The 13,809-nt window shown below is 37.3% G+C and overlaps 1 protein-coding gene across 1 annotated transcript in view; it reads right to left on the reverse strand.

Moving 5' to 3' along the window:
* The window catches only part of LOC126738117 (arylalkylamine N-acetyltransferase 1-like), a 70,875-nt gene extending 59,939 nt beyond the window's left edge, over nucleotides 1–10,936 (reverse strand). The window contains exon 1 of the mRNA XM_050443283.1: nucleotides 10,802–10,936. The gene's annotated coding sequence lies outside the window, so the exon portion shown is untranslated. The remainder of the gene's footprint in view (nucleotides 1–10,801) is intronic.
* Between the last annotated feature and the right edge of the window lie 2,873 nt (nucleotides 10,937–13,809).

A 13,809-nucleotide genomic window follows, 5' to 3' on the forward strand; every position in this document is an offset into this window, starting at 1 on the left:
TTGAATGATATACAATCGTTCAATATGCCAAAACGTGAGCACTACATTACTCACAAACCGTAGCCAAAATGCTACCAAAAAACATTATCATAAAACATGAGATTGAGACAGCAATCTCCGATCTAGACCACCTGACGATAACACACTTTGTACTGAGGGGTGCAATGGACACCAAAACGCGAGGGTCCTCTCCAGATACAAAGCCTTGTTAAATACAACGAGCTGTGCAATGGTCCCAGACCAGCTCAGTATCTTAACAAGAAACAATAAACAATCGTCACAACAACACAAGCAAGACAAGCAACAATCGGTCATATAAATATATAAATATTTCATTAATCACATTTTTAATTAAAAAGGTAAAATATCGGCGTAATCATTAAGATAGAAATAAGCATACTCTGTGATAACACTCACCCTTTCTTGTAGTAAAACACTACACCAAACCAACACAGCTTATTTCACGTCGCAACACCCTTTATTGTTTTTATTAAATAACTTCACTCTTTAGTGACCAAAACTCAAATGAATTTTATAAACCAAATATTTATCTCACTCTTTTATCGAAACCCATAAAAATAATTCCCGAGGGGAAACGCTAAGTGTAAACCGTATTTGGTTACTTACGGTACCGCTGAGCTAGCTTTAGTTTTGTAAATATCCTGGACATCTTTTCGGTCAGACCGATAAATTTCATCTTAATGACTAAGAAAAATATTTCAATTCTTTAGAAAATAAACAGGGTCTTACATTCGGCCATCCTGCTATCAACTCGTCTCGAGTTGATCAGAATCCTCAGCATTAGGATCGGACAGAACTACCCCTTCTTCATCACTGCTCAGATCCGACTCACCAGATGAAACTCCACCAGCTGGTACCCAGGGTCGCATACGATCAACCGCAATAACATTTTCATATGTCGCTTTTCGAGTGAGACGACATGACCCCATCATATCAACTACTATGTAGCGATCATTTGGTAGTACTGTTTTTATGACCATTGGACCGTCATATGGTGCAGATAGTTTCTTGCTCGTTCCTGTGGCAGGTTGATTTTTCATAATCAGGACTAAGTCACCAACTTTATATCTCTTCGGACGCTTTCTTTTCTTATCAAAATATTTCTTTTGTTGTTCTTGAGATGAGGCTATCTTTTCAGCAGCTTCTCTTCTTATTTCTAACAAATTATTAATAACATCCGGAATTTGTTGAACTTCATTAAGTAAAATACTGTCACTAGATCCTCTTGGTGAATATCCAAATAAAAGTTGACTGGCTGTTTTTCCTGTTGATTTATTTACCACATTATTTATTGCAAATTGAATTTTCTTAACGTTATCATCCCAAGTATTTTCTTCTAAGGTGGAAGAAAGAAGAGCCCCTAATATGGTTCTATTTAGCCTTTCCACTTGTCCGTTGGCACGTGGAGTTGCAACAGCATTGAGTACAAGTTTTATATTATTTTGTAAGCAGAAATTTTTGAAATGATAAGCAGTAAAACAACTTCCTCGATTAGTAATTAATAACTTAGGAGATCCATAGGTTGCACAAATATTCTTGAGGTATTCAATAACATATTTTGTTTTAGTGGATTTGACAGGTTGTAAAAAGCAGAATTTCGTAAAACCATCAATGCCAACAATCAGATACACATTTGATTTTTTACTTTTAGGGAAAGGTCCTAGATGATCAATATGAAACATATTAAATGGATGACAATCTTTTCGAATTGGATAAAGAAATCCTTCCTTTCTCCCAGAATTACGTTTGTTATACAAACATCGAATGCACCAATAACATCTCAGAATGTGCAAACCAAATTACAGATACGATCTTGCCAGGAATGGAAGCTTATATCCCTTTTTCTACTAAATGCAGATCAAACAACAAGCAATGGTTCAACCTGAATTGCAAAAAGGCAGTAAACACTAAAAACGCAGCATATCGCAAATGGCGTCAACATCCTTCCACCGAAAATTGGAGAAACTTTTTAACCTCCAGAAATAGCTGCAAGCGAATTATTGATGAATGCAAAGAGAGTCACAACAACAGGATCAAAAACAAATTGCTAAACTGCCCAAATGGAACAAGATCTTTCTGGTCGGTATCGAAAGCCGTTAGTCAAGGATTTGCTAAGTCGGCCTTGCCACCCCTAACAGCAGATGATGGTTCTATCGCGGTAACAGCAAGGGAAAAAGCCAACTTACTGGGTAAACTCTTCGCGTCCAATTCTACTGTGCACTCGCAAGGCAAAACATTGCCATATTTGCCAAGGGTGAATTCATCGATGGGAGAAATTTCGTTTCCCCAACGAATTATAAATAAAATTCTTAAAAGCGTAGACACAAACAAAGCTTCTGGACCCGATGGAATTCCAACCCTAGTACTAAAACGTTGTGCAGACGAATTGACTCCTCCCTTATGTAGACTGTTCACGGCATCGTACAAACAGGGCTCATTTCCAACAAGCTGGAAAACTGCTCAAGTGCAAGCTGTACCCAAAAAGGGTAAGAAGACGATGCCGTCCAATTACCGCCCGATTGCACTAGTTCCAGTTATATCGAAGATTATGGAGAAATCAGTCAACCAACAACTGTTAAGATATCTGGAATCATCTAGACTAATCAGCGATCATCAATACGGCTTCCGAAAGCTTAGATCCACCGGCGATCTTCTGGCTTACGTCACACACTTGTGGAGGTCTCAATAAAACTTGTTTTATTTCATTAATCTTAGAATCGGTAAGTTGTCCAGAGAGCACCCAATCCGCTTGTTCGATATGGAATATATTTAACGTATTTGGTGATTGTTCAGTAGAAGAAGGGTTACGACTCAGAGCGTCCACGTGTTTCATTCGATTGCCTGGTCTATATTTAACATCAAAACGGAATTCTTGAAGTTGAAGCCACCATCGTGCAATTCTTGGAATAATTTGTTTCTTTTCACTAGTTGCTTTTAAAGAATTACAATCTGTAACTACAGTGAAATCAATTCCTAGAAGATAGCTTCGAAATTTCTTTAAACTTTCAACAACTGCCAAAGTTTCCAACTCGTAAGAATGATAATTCTGCTCTGCCCCTATGGTTTGTCTACTATAATAAGCTACTGGATGAAAACGTTCGTCTGGATGTAATTGTAAAAGAATTCCGGCTAAACCTAACATACTCGCATCGGTGTGAACTTCGGTAGGTAAAGTTGGATCAAACAATGTTAAAATTGGTCTTTTAATTAATTCTGATTGTAATTTTCTAAAAGCGTTTATCTCATGTTCACCCCAATTCCATTTAACAGATTTCTTCGTTAATGTGGTTAACGGCTTTGCTATTATAGCATAATCTTTTACAAAGTGCCTAAAGTACCCTGTCAGCCCTATAAATTGTCGCACTTGGTGCACAGATGTTGGGGGTTGAAATTGTTCAACGGCCTTAATCTTTTCTTTACCTGGGCGTACTTCACTTTGACCCACTTCAAAACCCAAAAATGAAACTGAACTCATTAAAAACGAACATTTTTTTAGATTTAGTGTTAAACCTTCGGCGCGAAATATATGTAGGATATTTTCTAAACTGTGAAGTGCTTGATCTATTGTGCTATTATGTAAAAGAATATCGTCTAGATAAACGGCAGCGTAACTAGCAGCAGGTTTTAGTATTTGGTTCATAAATCGCTGAAAAGTTCGGGGTGAATTCGTTAAGCCAAATGGCATTCGGTTAAACTCGTATTGTCCGAAAGGTGTAACAAATGAAATGTAACGTTTGGAATTTTCTGCGACTGGGATTTGATGGTAACCTGCTTTCATATCTAAACTGGTAAAGTATACACCACCTTGTAACCTATCAAACTGATCACTATCTTCGGGATTAAAAATCGGTATAACATCTCCCCTAACAGATGTTTCCGCTTTACCAGAATTAGAATCTTAAAAAATTCTTCCATCATGTTAGTGAATCGATTAAAATCATTATTTTGATTTTTACCCTATCCACTACCAGTACTACTACCTACGTTATTCATGTCATCAGACAATGAAAGATCACGTGCTCGTTTACGACTCATGTTAACCAAGAAAAAGGATGTAAATGTATGCGGTATTTAAAATTCTTTAAAAGAAAAAAAAAGAACAAAATAAATACTCGTAATATTCATAACAATGCAATACAAACAAAATATTATTATTATTATTTATTTATTTTTTTTTCTTTAAACCATAAATGTCTACCAACACCATCAAACCTTAGAGTCACGCCCGGTGTTTATTTGTTCTTAATCCCACTTCTGAAAAATTCTATAATAATTAAAACCTGTGAGCGTCATTTAAATAATTTTATAATTTTTAATACGTTAAATAAATTCAAAATAGTCCAAAATAATCAAAATAAATCATAAAAATAAAATAAACACCTTGTAAAACAACTGGGCGCTTGGGCGACTCCAAAGTAGAGATGGTGACGTGTAGACCTGAAATAATAAGAGTAACCTGAGCACACTTATTCCCGTAAAATTAATTAAATAAAAAGAAGTTAAGCAAAACTCATTAATATGAAAAATATGAATTAATATGTTTTAAACTTGCTCAGTGATTTTACTTTTACGATAACCATTTAATTCATGTTCACCAACATTTAACCACTTAACTTAAATATACCAAAATTTATTATTCACCAATTTATTATTTTTATCCGATTGTTAAATGTCCCAGTAACGACAACGTACTGATATTGAATGATATACAATCGTTCAATATGCCAAAACGTGAGCACTACATTACTCACAAACCGTAGCCAAAATGCTACCAAAAAACATTATCATAAAACATGAGATTGAGACAGCAATCTCCGATCTAGACCACCTGACGATAACACACTTTGTACTGAGGGGTGCAATGGACACCAAAACGCGAGGGTCCTCTCCAGATACAAAGCCTTGTTAAATACAACGAGCTGTGCAATGGTCCCAGACCAGCTCAGTATCTTAACAAGAAACAATAAACAATCGTCACAACAACACAAGCAAGACAAGCAACAATCGGTCATATAAATATATAAATATTTCATTAATCACATTTTTAATTAAAAAGGTAAAATATCGGCGTAATCATTAAGATAGAAATAAGCATACTCTGTGATAACACTCACCCTTTCTTGTAGTAAAACACTACACCAAACCAACACAGCTTATTTCACGTCGCAACACCCTTTATTGTTTTTATTAAATAACTTCACTCTTTAGTGACCAAAACTCAAATGAATTTTATAAACCAAATATTTATCTCACTCTTTTATCGAAACCCATAAAAATAATTCCCGAGGGGAAACGCTAAGTGTAAACCGTATTTGGTTACTTACGGTACCGCTGAGCTAGCTTTAGTTTTGTAAATATCCTGGACATCTTTTCGGTCAGACCGATAAATTTCATCTTAATGACTAAGAAAAATATTTCAATTCTTTAGAAAATAAACAGGGTCTTACATATGAATAATTCAAATAAATCGAATAATTCGAATATTCAAATAATTCGAATATTTGAATTATTCGACTATTCGAACAAATCGAAAAACGACTAATTGACTACAAAATTTCAGAAATTCCGAGCCCTAGTACGTACGCTACGCTCGCGCCTCCCGACCTCTCGCCTCATGCTTCCTTTGATCCGCGCCTGAAAAACCGACAAATAGTGGAGACATGTCGAGACAAGGCGCGGAAGGCCGAGACGACGCGAGCGCACATACTACACTCTCGCTCTCGGTCTCTCGCTTGATCTCGCAGACACTCGCCGAGAGTGTGGAGGTAGCATTATAATTTAACACTCTAATGTAGTTATGGCGAAAATAAACAACACAGCACCGGCTATTCGGACCATCCGACAGGTTTTCTTTAAAAGTTCAAAATATTACTATATTATCTTGATCCTCGGTGATCAAAAATAGGGTTAATATTTAATATACGGTTTTCAGACCGTAGATTAATTCTACTAATGCAGCTTAAGGATATGCGATACGATACGATTTTCTCGAGTACCGGTATTTTTTCTTCCGATACTCGATATTTTGTACCCGTACGATACGGTCCAATCCGTTTGAGTTCTATGCAGTACCTATCGTATCCCGTATCGAACAATGCTAAGAAATACATTTAATTTAATCAAAAAGATACCACATAAATTAATATGAATGTGTTACATGCAGATTTTGCCCTAAGCATGTAACATGGGATTTCATATAAATTCGCGCAAAAGTTTATGGGTTTTGATATCAGCTTGAAAGGGTTGTGTGATTTACAGTTTTATAAATGGGATTTGGGGTTTGTTAGTAATGCAATTTATTTTTTTAAGGCTTTTGGGGTTTCATTATTTTTAGGAATGTATTTACCTATCCTATCCTGTCAGCACACCTCTGTGGAGTTAGTCGTATTATGTTTCCTTAATCCCTATTCATATACCTGGTGTTGGGAACTTTCTGACCTTTAATTTGTTTGTCAAGAGTTTCTATGAGGCCGGTATATGTCTAGGGTATGGAGGGACTTCTAGAGGGTGCTGTTGTGCCACAGATTGCACTATGAGTGGAGTAAATCAGACCTTTTAGATGGTGATCCGTTAGTGTAGGAAAACTGACAAATACTTTCTTCTATAGCGGAATCATGTTGGGCAAGGTATCCTAATTGATTTGAAATTGGCCTCCCCAGCACAGTCTAACTGAAATCTAGTTGAAAGTCTAAGTCTAGTTGAAATCTATATAGTACAGTCAATCTGTAATTTTTTTTTTTTTTAAACTATCCAAGTCGCTAATTTTTTGAGGGTCGATTCTATTTCCGAAGAAAAGCTTAAGTCCTCGGAATTGAGAGTCTCACCCCTCCCCTTTTTTGGGAAACTCAAAAAGTTTTTCAAATCGATTTTCCAGCTAAATAGCGAGTCATACAGAAAAACTTATTGAACATAAAATGTAGAGCTTTTTGTGCTCTACAATTCATCTTATGGGCCCGAAGCTGTAGAACCAAAATTCGAGAGTTAGAGGGCGCCAAAGTCACCAAAAATGACTTGCAGGTGCAGTCGTGGTTGGGCCACACTATGGATCCACTGGAATGGGGGTGGGATAAGACAAATCAAGGACTGAAACCGGCAGCGAATTCGAAAGATCCAGCGCCAGAATCGATACTGAAAGCAATTTCTTGTGGATGCAAGACGAATGACTGCGGGGCAGCCTGCGGATGTCGCAAAGCAGGTCTTATATGCTCTGTTGCTTGTAAGTACTGTGCAGGACGTTGCCCCAATATATTTGGAAGAGAATGACGTTGATGATTTACCTTCACAAGTTTTCAAATTGCCAAAATACCCAAGCCCCTCAGAAAACCGAAATGCAATGGACGAAGAAGGAACATCAATGTCGGATACATCTTCCAACTGCTATTTAGAATTAGATGAAGTTGAAGAACCACCAAAAAAGAAATCAAAAAGAAGAGGAAGACCGAAAAAAAACTGAAACAAATTTTGTATGCTTTCGAACTATTTATTGTATAATAAATTTTTCGTAAACTACCTTGTTCCACTGTATTCTCGTTATGCTTTAAAATTTAAAAATTCAATGCGTGGACGAAATGTCGTGTCGAGTGGTCGCAGGCGATCATAAACGATGTTTCAAGATAAATATTCACATTCAGGTAAGTGTTCAAATAAATATATAGTAATATGTTAATGATGGAATAGCAGTAAAAAAGTGGGGAATGGAATTTTGCAAAAGTAATGCTATCAACATGTACTATGCAATTATTCAGTAATCAATTATCATTACATCCATTACGCAACCATAATTATTGAGGCACGTCACTTTCACAACTGCAACGCCCTCTGCTTTTGTTGTAATTGGTGCTCCGTAAACCATGTACCAATTTCTCTTATCCCTTTCTACTAAATCACTTCAATTATTCATTTTGTGCAAGTTAAAGAACATTTAATCTATGCAAATTTCATTTTCGTGGACTTACAGCGCCATCTGCATGGCTTTTTTCAATTTGTCAAGAAGGGTAAAAGAAATTTTGTTCAGGTTCTACTTTAATTTCATGATGCGCAAACGTTAGGTGACGAAAAACAGCTTTCGCCAAACATCTGAGGCAGGCTACATACACGAAAGTAAACATTTTGGTATTAAATGCATTATATCTCAAAAACGGTAAATCGAAAAAAAAAAGTAAGACATTCATTTTGTAAGTATTTTTGTCCTCTACATTTTTGCAATCCTTGCGATGGTACAAAAAAAATTGTTTCTCAGTGAAAAAATGAAAAAAGTCATTTTTGGTGACCTTGGCGCCCTCTAACTTTTCGAATTTTGGTTCTACAGCTTTGGGCCCATGAGATGAATTGTAGAGCACAAAAAGCTCTACATTTTATGTTCAATAAGGTTTTCTGCATGACTCACTGTTTAGCCGCAAAATCGATTTGAAAAACTTTTTAAGTTTCCCAAAAAAAGGGGGGGGGTTGACTCTCAATTCCGAGGACTTAAGCTTTTCTTCGGGAATACAATCGACCCTCAAAAAATTAGCGACTTGGATAGTTTTTAAAAGTTCTGGCCTTTTTTAATTACAGATTAATTGTACTAATATACTTTGTCCCCAGTTTTGCTTGCTATATTTCCCTTCAATTCTTCAAGTTAAGTTTTAGTGAATAAACGTGCCTTGACATCTGGTTTCTAACCCTACTAGCCGATTGACAGTGACTGTGTTCTTTTATGTAAAGCAAAAACGTTAAGGGGTTCTTGCTAAGTCTATTAACATTAACCTGAGGGTTTTCATTTGAGTCGAGCATCGACATAATTGATTTTGACATTGAGCCTGGATCGCCTTGTAAGGGATCGGCTATTTGCTACAAATAACATATTTAGTCATAATGTTGGTTGTTGGTTAATAGGTTTTATTGCACCAACATACCATTAATAGGCTTTCAAATTCGAACCTTACTATTTAAAAGTTTTATTTAGATTAATGTGACTTGACTAGAGTTTGTAAAAGGTTTGTAAAGGGCCAGTGAGGTATTGTGAATTAGGCTGCAAACATATACTTCTTGTAAACAACACGTGATCACGTTTTGGATTTTCCCCTTGAACAGTAGTTCAGTGCGGATTTGTTTTTTTTTCTTTACTAATTCCTCGCCTTAAGCATACCTCAAGTAACTCTTAATTCTTTTATCAATTTTTTTTATTTACTTAAAATTACTACAGTATTACATTTTGAATAATTATCTAAATTTAAATATCTCAGTGGAATTTAATTTTTTTATATAAATGGAAGTGACTATGTAAATTCTTGGATGATTATATCAATCTGGTAGACCTATGGATTGTTATTTGAGTTTTTCCCAAATTATTTTCAGCTTTTAGGATCTAGGTACAAGCATAAATATAGGTCATCATTTTCTTGATTAAGGGGGGCTTATATTACCATCATAATATATCAGGGTTTGGTGTAAAATATTTAATCAAGTGGCGCTCTTATTAAAATTACTCCCACTACCTTCTCCACTGCCTAAAAGCTGGCGGCCACCAAATCTCTGAATCTTTTAAAACAAAATTTGCTTGTCTGGACTGTAATTTTTTTGTGGTTGGATAGTAGGTATGACTCACACGGGTTGGAAATAAATTGTTTTGAACCGAGTTACACGCTACAAATGAAGCAGTGAAGCACGGATTTACTCCTGTTTCCTTCTGTCTTTCTGTTTATGTTGATTCGTAGTGTTGGCAGATGCAACTCATTTTCTGAACGCCTATTTTCAAAGGCTGATGCTATAATGGATGAATGCCGTAACAGACCTGGAGATAGACTGTCAAGGCTATTATTTTTAAATTCGTTAGAATTAAGTTACTGGAATTTGTAATTATTTTTCAATTTCTAGAATAATTATTTTTGTCTTACGTTTTAATGTTTTCTGTTGTTCGGTTTTAATTTAAGTGACGACAAATGTCAAATTTTCACTTGTAATTGTTTCGAAATAAATGCTATTAATAAACAATATTTTAATAAATAATACTAAAAATATATATATTTAGTTAAATTGTACCGGTACTTGGAATATCGGTACTGAACTCGTCGATATTGTAACCAACCGGTACTTTCCTCAGTATCGCACATCCCTAAATTGCAGCTTCTACTTGAAAACTAAACTAACGTTTAGAAGAAAATATGCTTATTTCAATAGTAATCTCTTTCAACCAGTTTTTTCCAGCGAATTCAATGCTAAAATCGACATTTCAATTATTAACTGAACAGTTTAAAGTCATTATCATAAATATTACGGATATTATAAAGTGTTAGATAATTATTCGTATTTTTCTACCGCAACATGAGAAACGGTGACTTATCGACAATTTTTTACGCATCCAGTCGCATAAATGAAAGTCAAGGATTGTTATTTTTTTTTCATTTGAACGATTTATGTAAAAGAAATAAATGTGAAAAAAAAATTAAATATACTAAGAGCGTGTAATATGCAGTTTATTACAGGCTTGTACATACATACTAAATGTGTTCATATAAAATAAGCATTTTAATGTGGTTTCTTTACTTGTATATAGTCCGGTGGATTTGAAAAGTAGATCAATTTTTAGCATTTTTTACTTTTATCACTGTACAATTTTAAAATATCAAAAGCAGAACCGTCTGTTTCTTCCGGACTATAATCACCGTTTGATAAATCCTTGTTCATTTTTTGTTTGTTTTATAAACGCTTATATATGTATAATAAAATTAACATATAAATAAGTTGACGCATTAAATAAAACTCTTATAGCCTTAAGAACTAACTAATCAATTCACCCTACCTGGCAATCGTTCCTAATACAATATGACCACTATAAAAATATTAACAAGTCTAATAAACAGATCGACTAACAAAATGTTTCCTGTTCTATATTATTATATATGTATATGACCCTTAAATCAGGTCGACGGGGCCCCACCATTTTATCTACACATATCAAATGGCAAATAGTCACTTGAAACCGTTTCATTTGTTATTTATTATACAGAGTGAAGTGGCGATATAAGTTACGTTTGTCATTGAAAATTTAAGAAATGTTTTTTTAATTTTAAAATAAAATACGAGGCATATTTGAGTTCCTTGTAAAGTTGGTAACCCTGTATATATATTTTTAATATATTCTGATTTCGTGTAATTTTGGATTGGCAACACTTACTTTCACATTTTTTATTCCAAAACTGTAACTTTAAGCATTCGAGAAGAAAAAAGCGCGTTTTCATATTGAATCAAGTCCAACTTAGGTTAGAAAATGACAGTTTTGACGTTGACAGCATAGGCTACTGTTAAATCTTTACTATGTAACATCAATGAAACACGAATTGCTCGATTTCGTATTTTATTGCGCCGGGATTAGCAAAATGTACATAATATCTTACAGGAACAATTTTTAATTATGACTGAACAGCTGTCAGAGGCAATGGGTGTTGTGGCTGTTGTGGTCAGCAAATAAGGCACACTTGTTTAGGAACTTAATTTATTATCCTTAAATAACCTACTTGCACTTAAAAAACTATCTTAAATTATTAAAAAGGACGCCACAGGGCTCCCTCCCACTGAGGAACCCGCTGGTTGCGAGCGATTCTGTTGACATGCATTGAGCTGCATTCGGTTAGCGTATGAATGTTCTTCCAAGAGACGATGAGCTGCTGGAACATATGCGGGTTTTAGGCGGTCCATGGACACTCGTTGGGGGACACTCTGGACATCAAGTGTTAGGAACTTGTCATATCGTTCCAATACTTTGTACGGAGCTGTTAGCGGTGGCTTCACTTTGTCCATACACCAACTCAGAGGCTGTGCATGAGATGTCCGGCTTAAAGGTGTTGCGTAAGCTAAGCATGACCAAAAGCAAAGCTTCGGTCCAGGACACAAGGTAACTGGCACTCAAATTATCTTCCTCCGTCGGTAGTTATGGTATCTGGAATGCCAAAGCGAGGATATCCATCCTTCAAGGATTTTTACTTCCACAATCTGAGCAGTTATCTCGGAGATAGGTATGGCTTCAGGCCACCTTGTGAATCGGTCAACGATGGTCAAGAGGTACCGGAATCCTTGGCTAGGCGGAAGTGGTCCTACAATGTCAACATGAATATGGGCGAATCGTTCGTCTGGCATACCCAGTGACGACGCAGGTGTAATGGTGTGGCGCGTTGGCATTGGAGGCACTCTCTAGACCACTGTTTGACTTGGTGGTTTATGTTAGGCCACACAAAGCGTTCTGCGATGAGTCGCAGCGTAACTGAGTTTCCTGGATGCGACTGGCTATGGAATTTCAGGAAGACATCTCGCTGAAAGGTAGCGGGTACATAAACTCGTATACGCCCATCCTGAACTGCACAGTAGAGGGGTCTATTACTCTCTGGTAGAATAATGCGTTGGAGGTTCAATGAACAGGCAGAGTCATTAAGAATTTGCTGGAGGCCTTCATCTGTAGAGTGGGCCTCGGCAAGGCGCTAATGGTGATAGCGTCTGCAAGGACGTCTACCTCCGGACGTGACAGGCAGTCGGCGACAATATTTGCTGCATCCTGTATATGGTCGATATCGGTCGAAAACTGGCCAATAAATTCCAACTGGCGGATCTGTCGTGGAGATTGACGATCGTGTCGTTGCTGGAAAGCATATGTTAGAGGTTTATGATCGGTGTAGATAGTGCATTGGGAGCCCTCTAAGAAATGGCTAAAATGGTGAATGCCACTAAATATGGCCAAAAGTTCACGGTCATAGGTGCTGTAATTCCTTACGAGCTGTTGCAATACACCACCTATTGCGGTGTCGGAAGCATCTACAGACATACTCAGCTGCGCATTAGGTGCGGGGAAAACTAACTCGGCCGCATCAGCTAGAAGTTCTTTAACCTTGGCGAAGGCGGTGGTTGCTGGCGTTAAGGGCAGCTCCTGTTGCCTTTTTTTTGCTGAGATAGGAGGTCAGTCAGTGGCAGTAGTTCAGTTGCAGCGTGTGGCAACCACCGGCGATAGAAATTTACCATTCCTAAGAAGCGACGTAGCTGTCGGTATGTCGTCGGCTGACTAAAGTCACGAATAGCACTGACTTTTGACGGTAGCGGTCGAACACCTGTTGCCGATACCGTGACACCGAGAAAGTTGGCTTCACGAATTCGAAACTTGGACTTTTCCTGGTTAATTTGGAGGCCATTGGTTTCTAAAATCTGTAGGACGGATGCTAGGTGTTGCTCGTGCTCTTCTTCCGTTTCTGAGGCTACGAGAATGTCGTTGATGTAGATTTTTACGAACGTACAGCCTCGAAAGATGTGATCGAGGAACCGCTGAAGAGTTTGAGCGGGATTACGTAAGCCGAAGGGCATCCGGAAGAACTCGTATAAACCAAGCGGTTTTCTGTATATCTTGGGGCCGAACTGGGATCTGGTAAAAAGCACGAGCAAGATCAATGGTCGGAAAAATGTTCTTAACATGTAATTGGTCTGCAAAGTCCTGGATGTGTGGTACCGAGTAACAGTCTGGTTTGGTAATGGCGTTGAGGCGGCGGAGGTCCCCACAGGCACGCCACTGTCCGTTGGCTTTTTGGACCATGTGTAGTGGACTGGTCCATGGAGATTTTGAAGGCTGGATAATGCCTGCTTTCAAAAGATCGTCGAACTCCGCTCGAGCAGCTTGTAGACGGTCTGGCAGGAGTCTACGGGGCTTACAGTATACCAAAGGACCTTGAGTCTCAATATTGTGCTGGACTTGTTCAGGATCTTCGATTGCGGATGATGACGGGCGTTCGTAAGGGTGGGCAGTGGACAGTCCAACTTCTAAGACCTTTACTC

Source organism: Anthonomus grandis, chromosome 7, assembly GCF_022605725.1.
Source record: "Anthonomus grandis grandis chromosome 7, icAntGran1.3, whole genome shotgun sequence".
Lineage (NCBI taxonomy): Eukaryota > Metazoa > Arthropoda > Insecta > Coleoptera > Curculionidae > Anthonomus > Anthonomus grandis.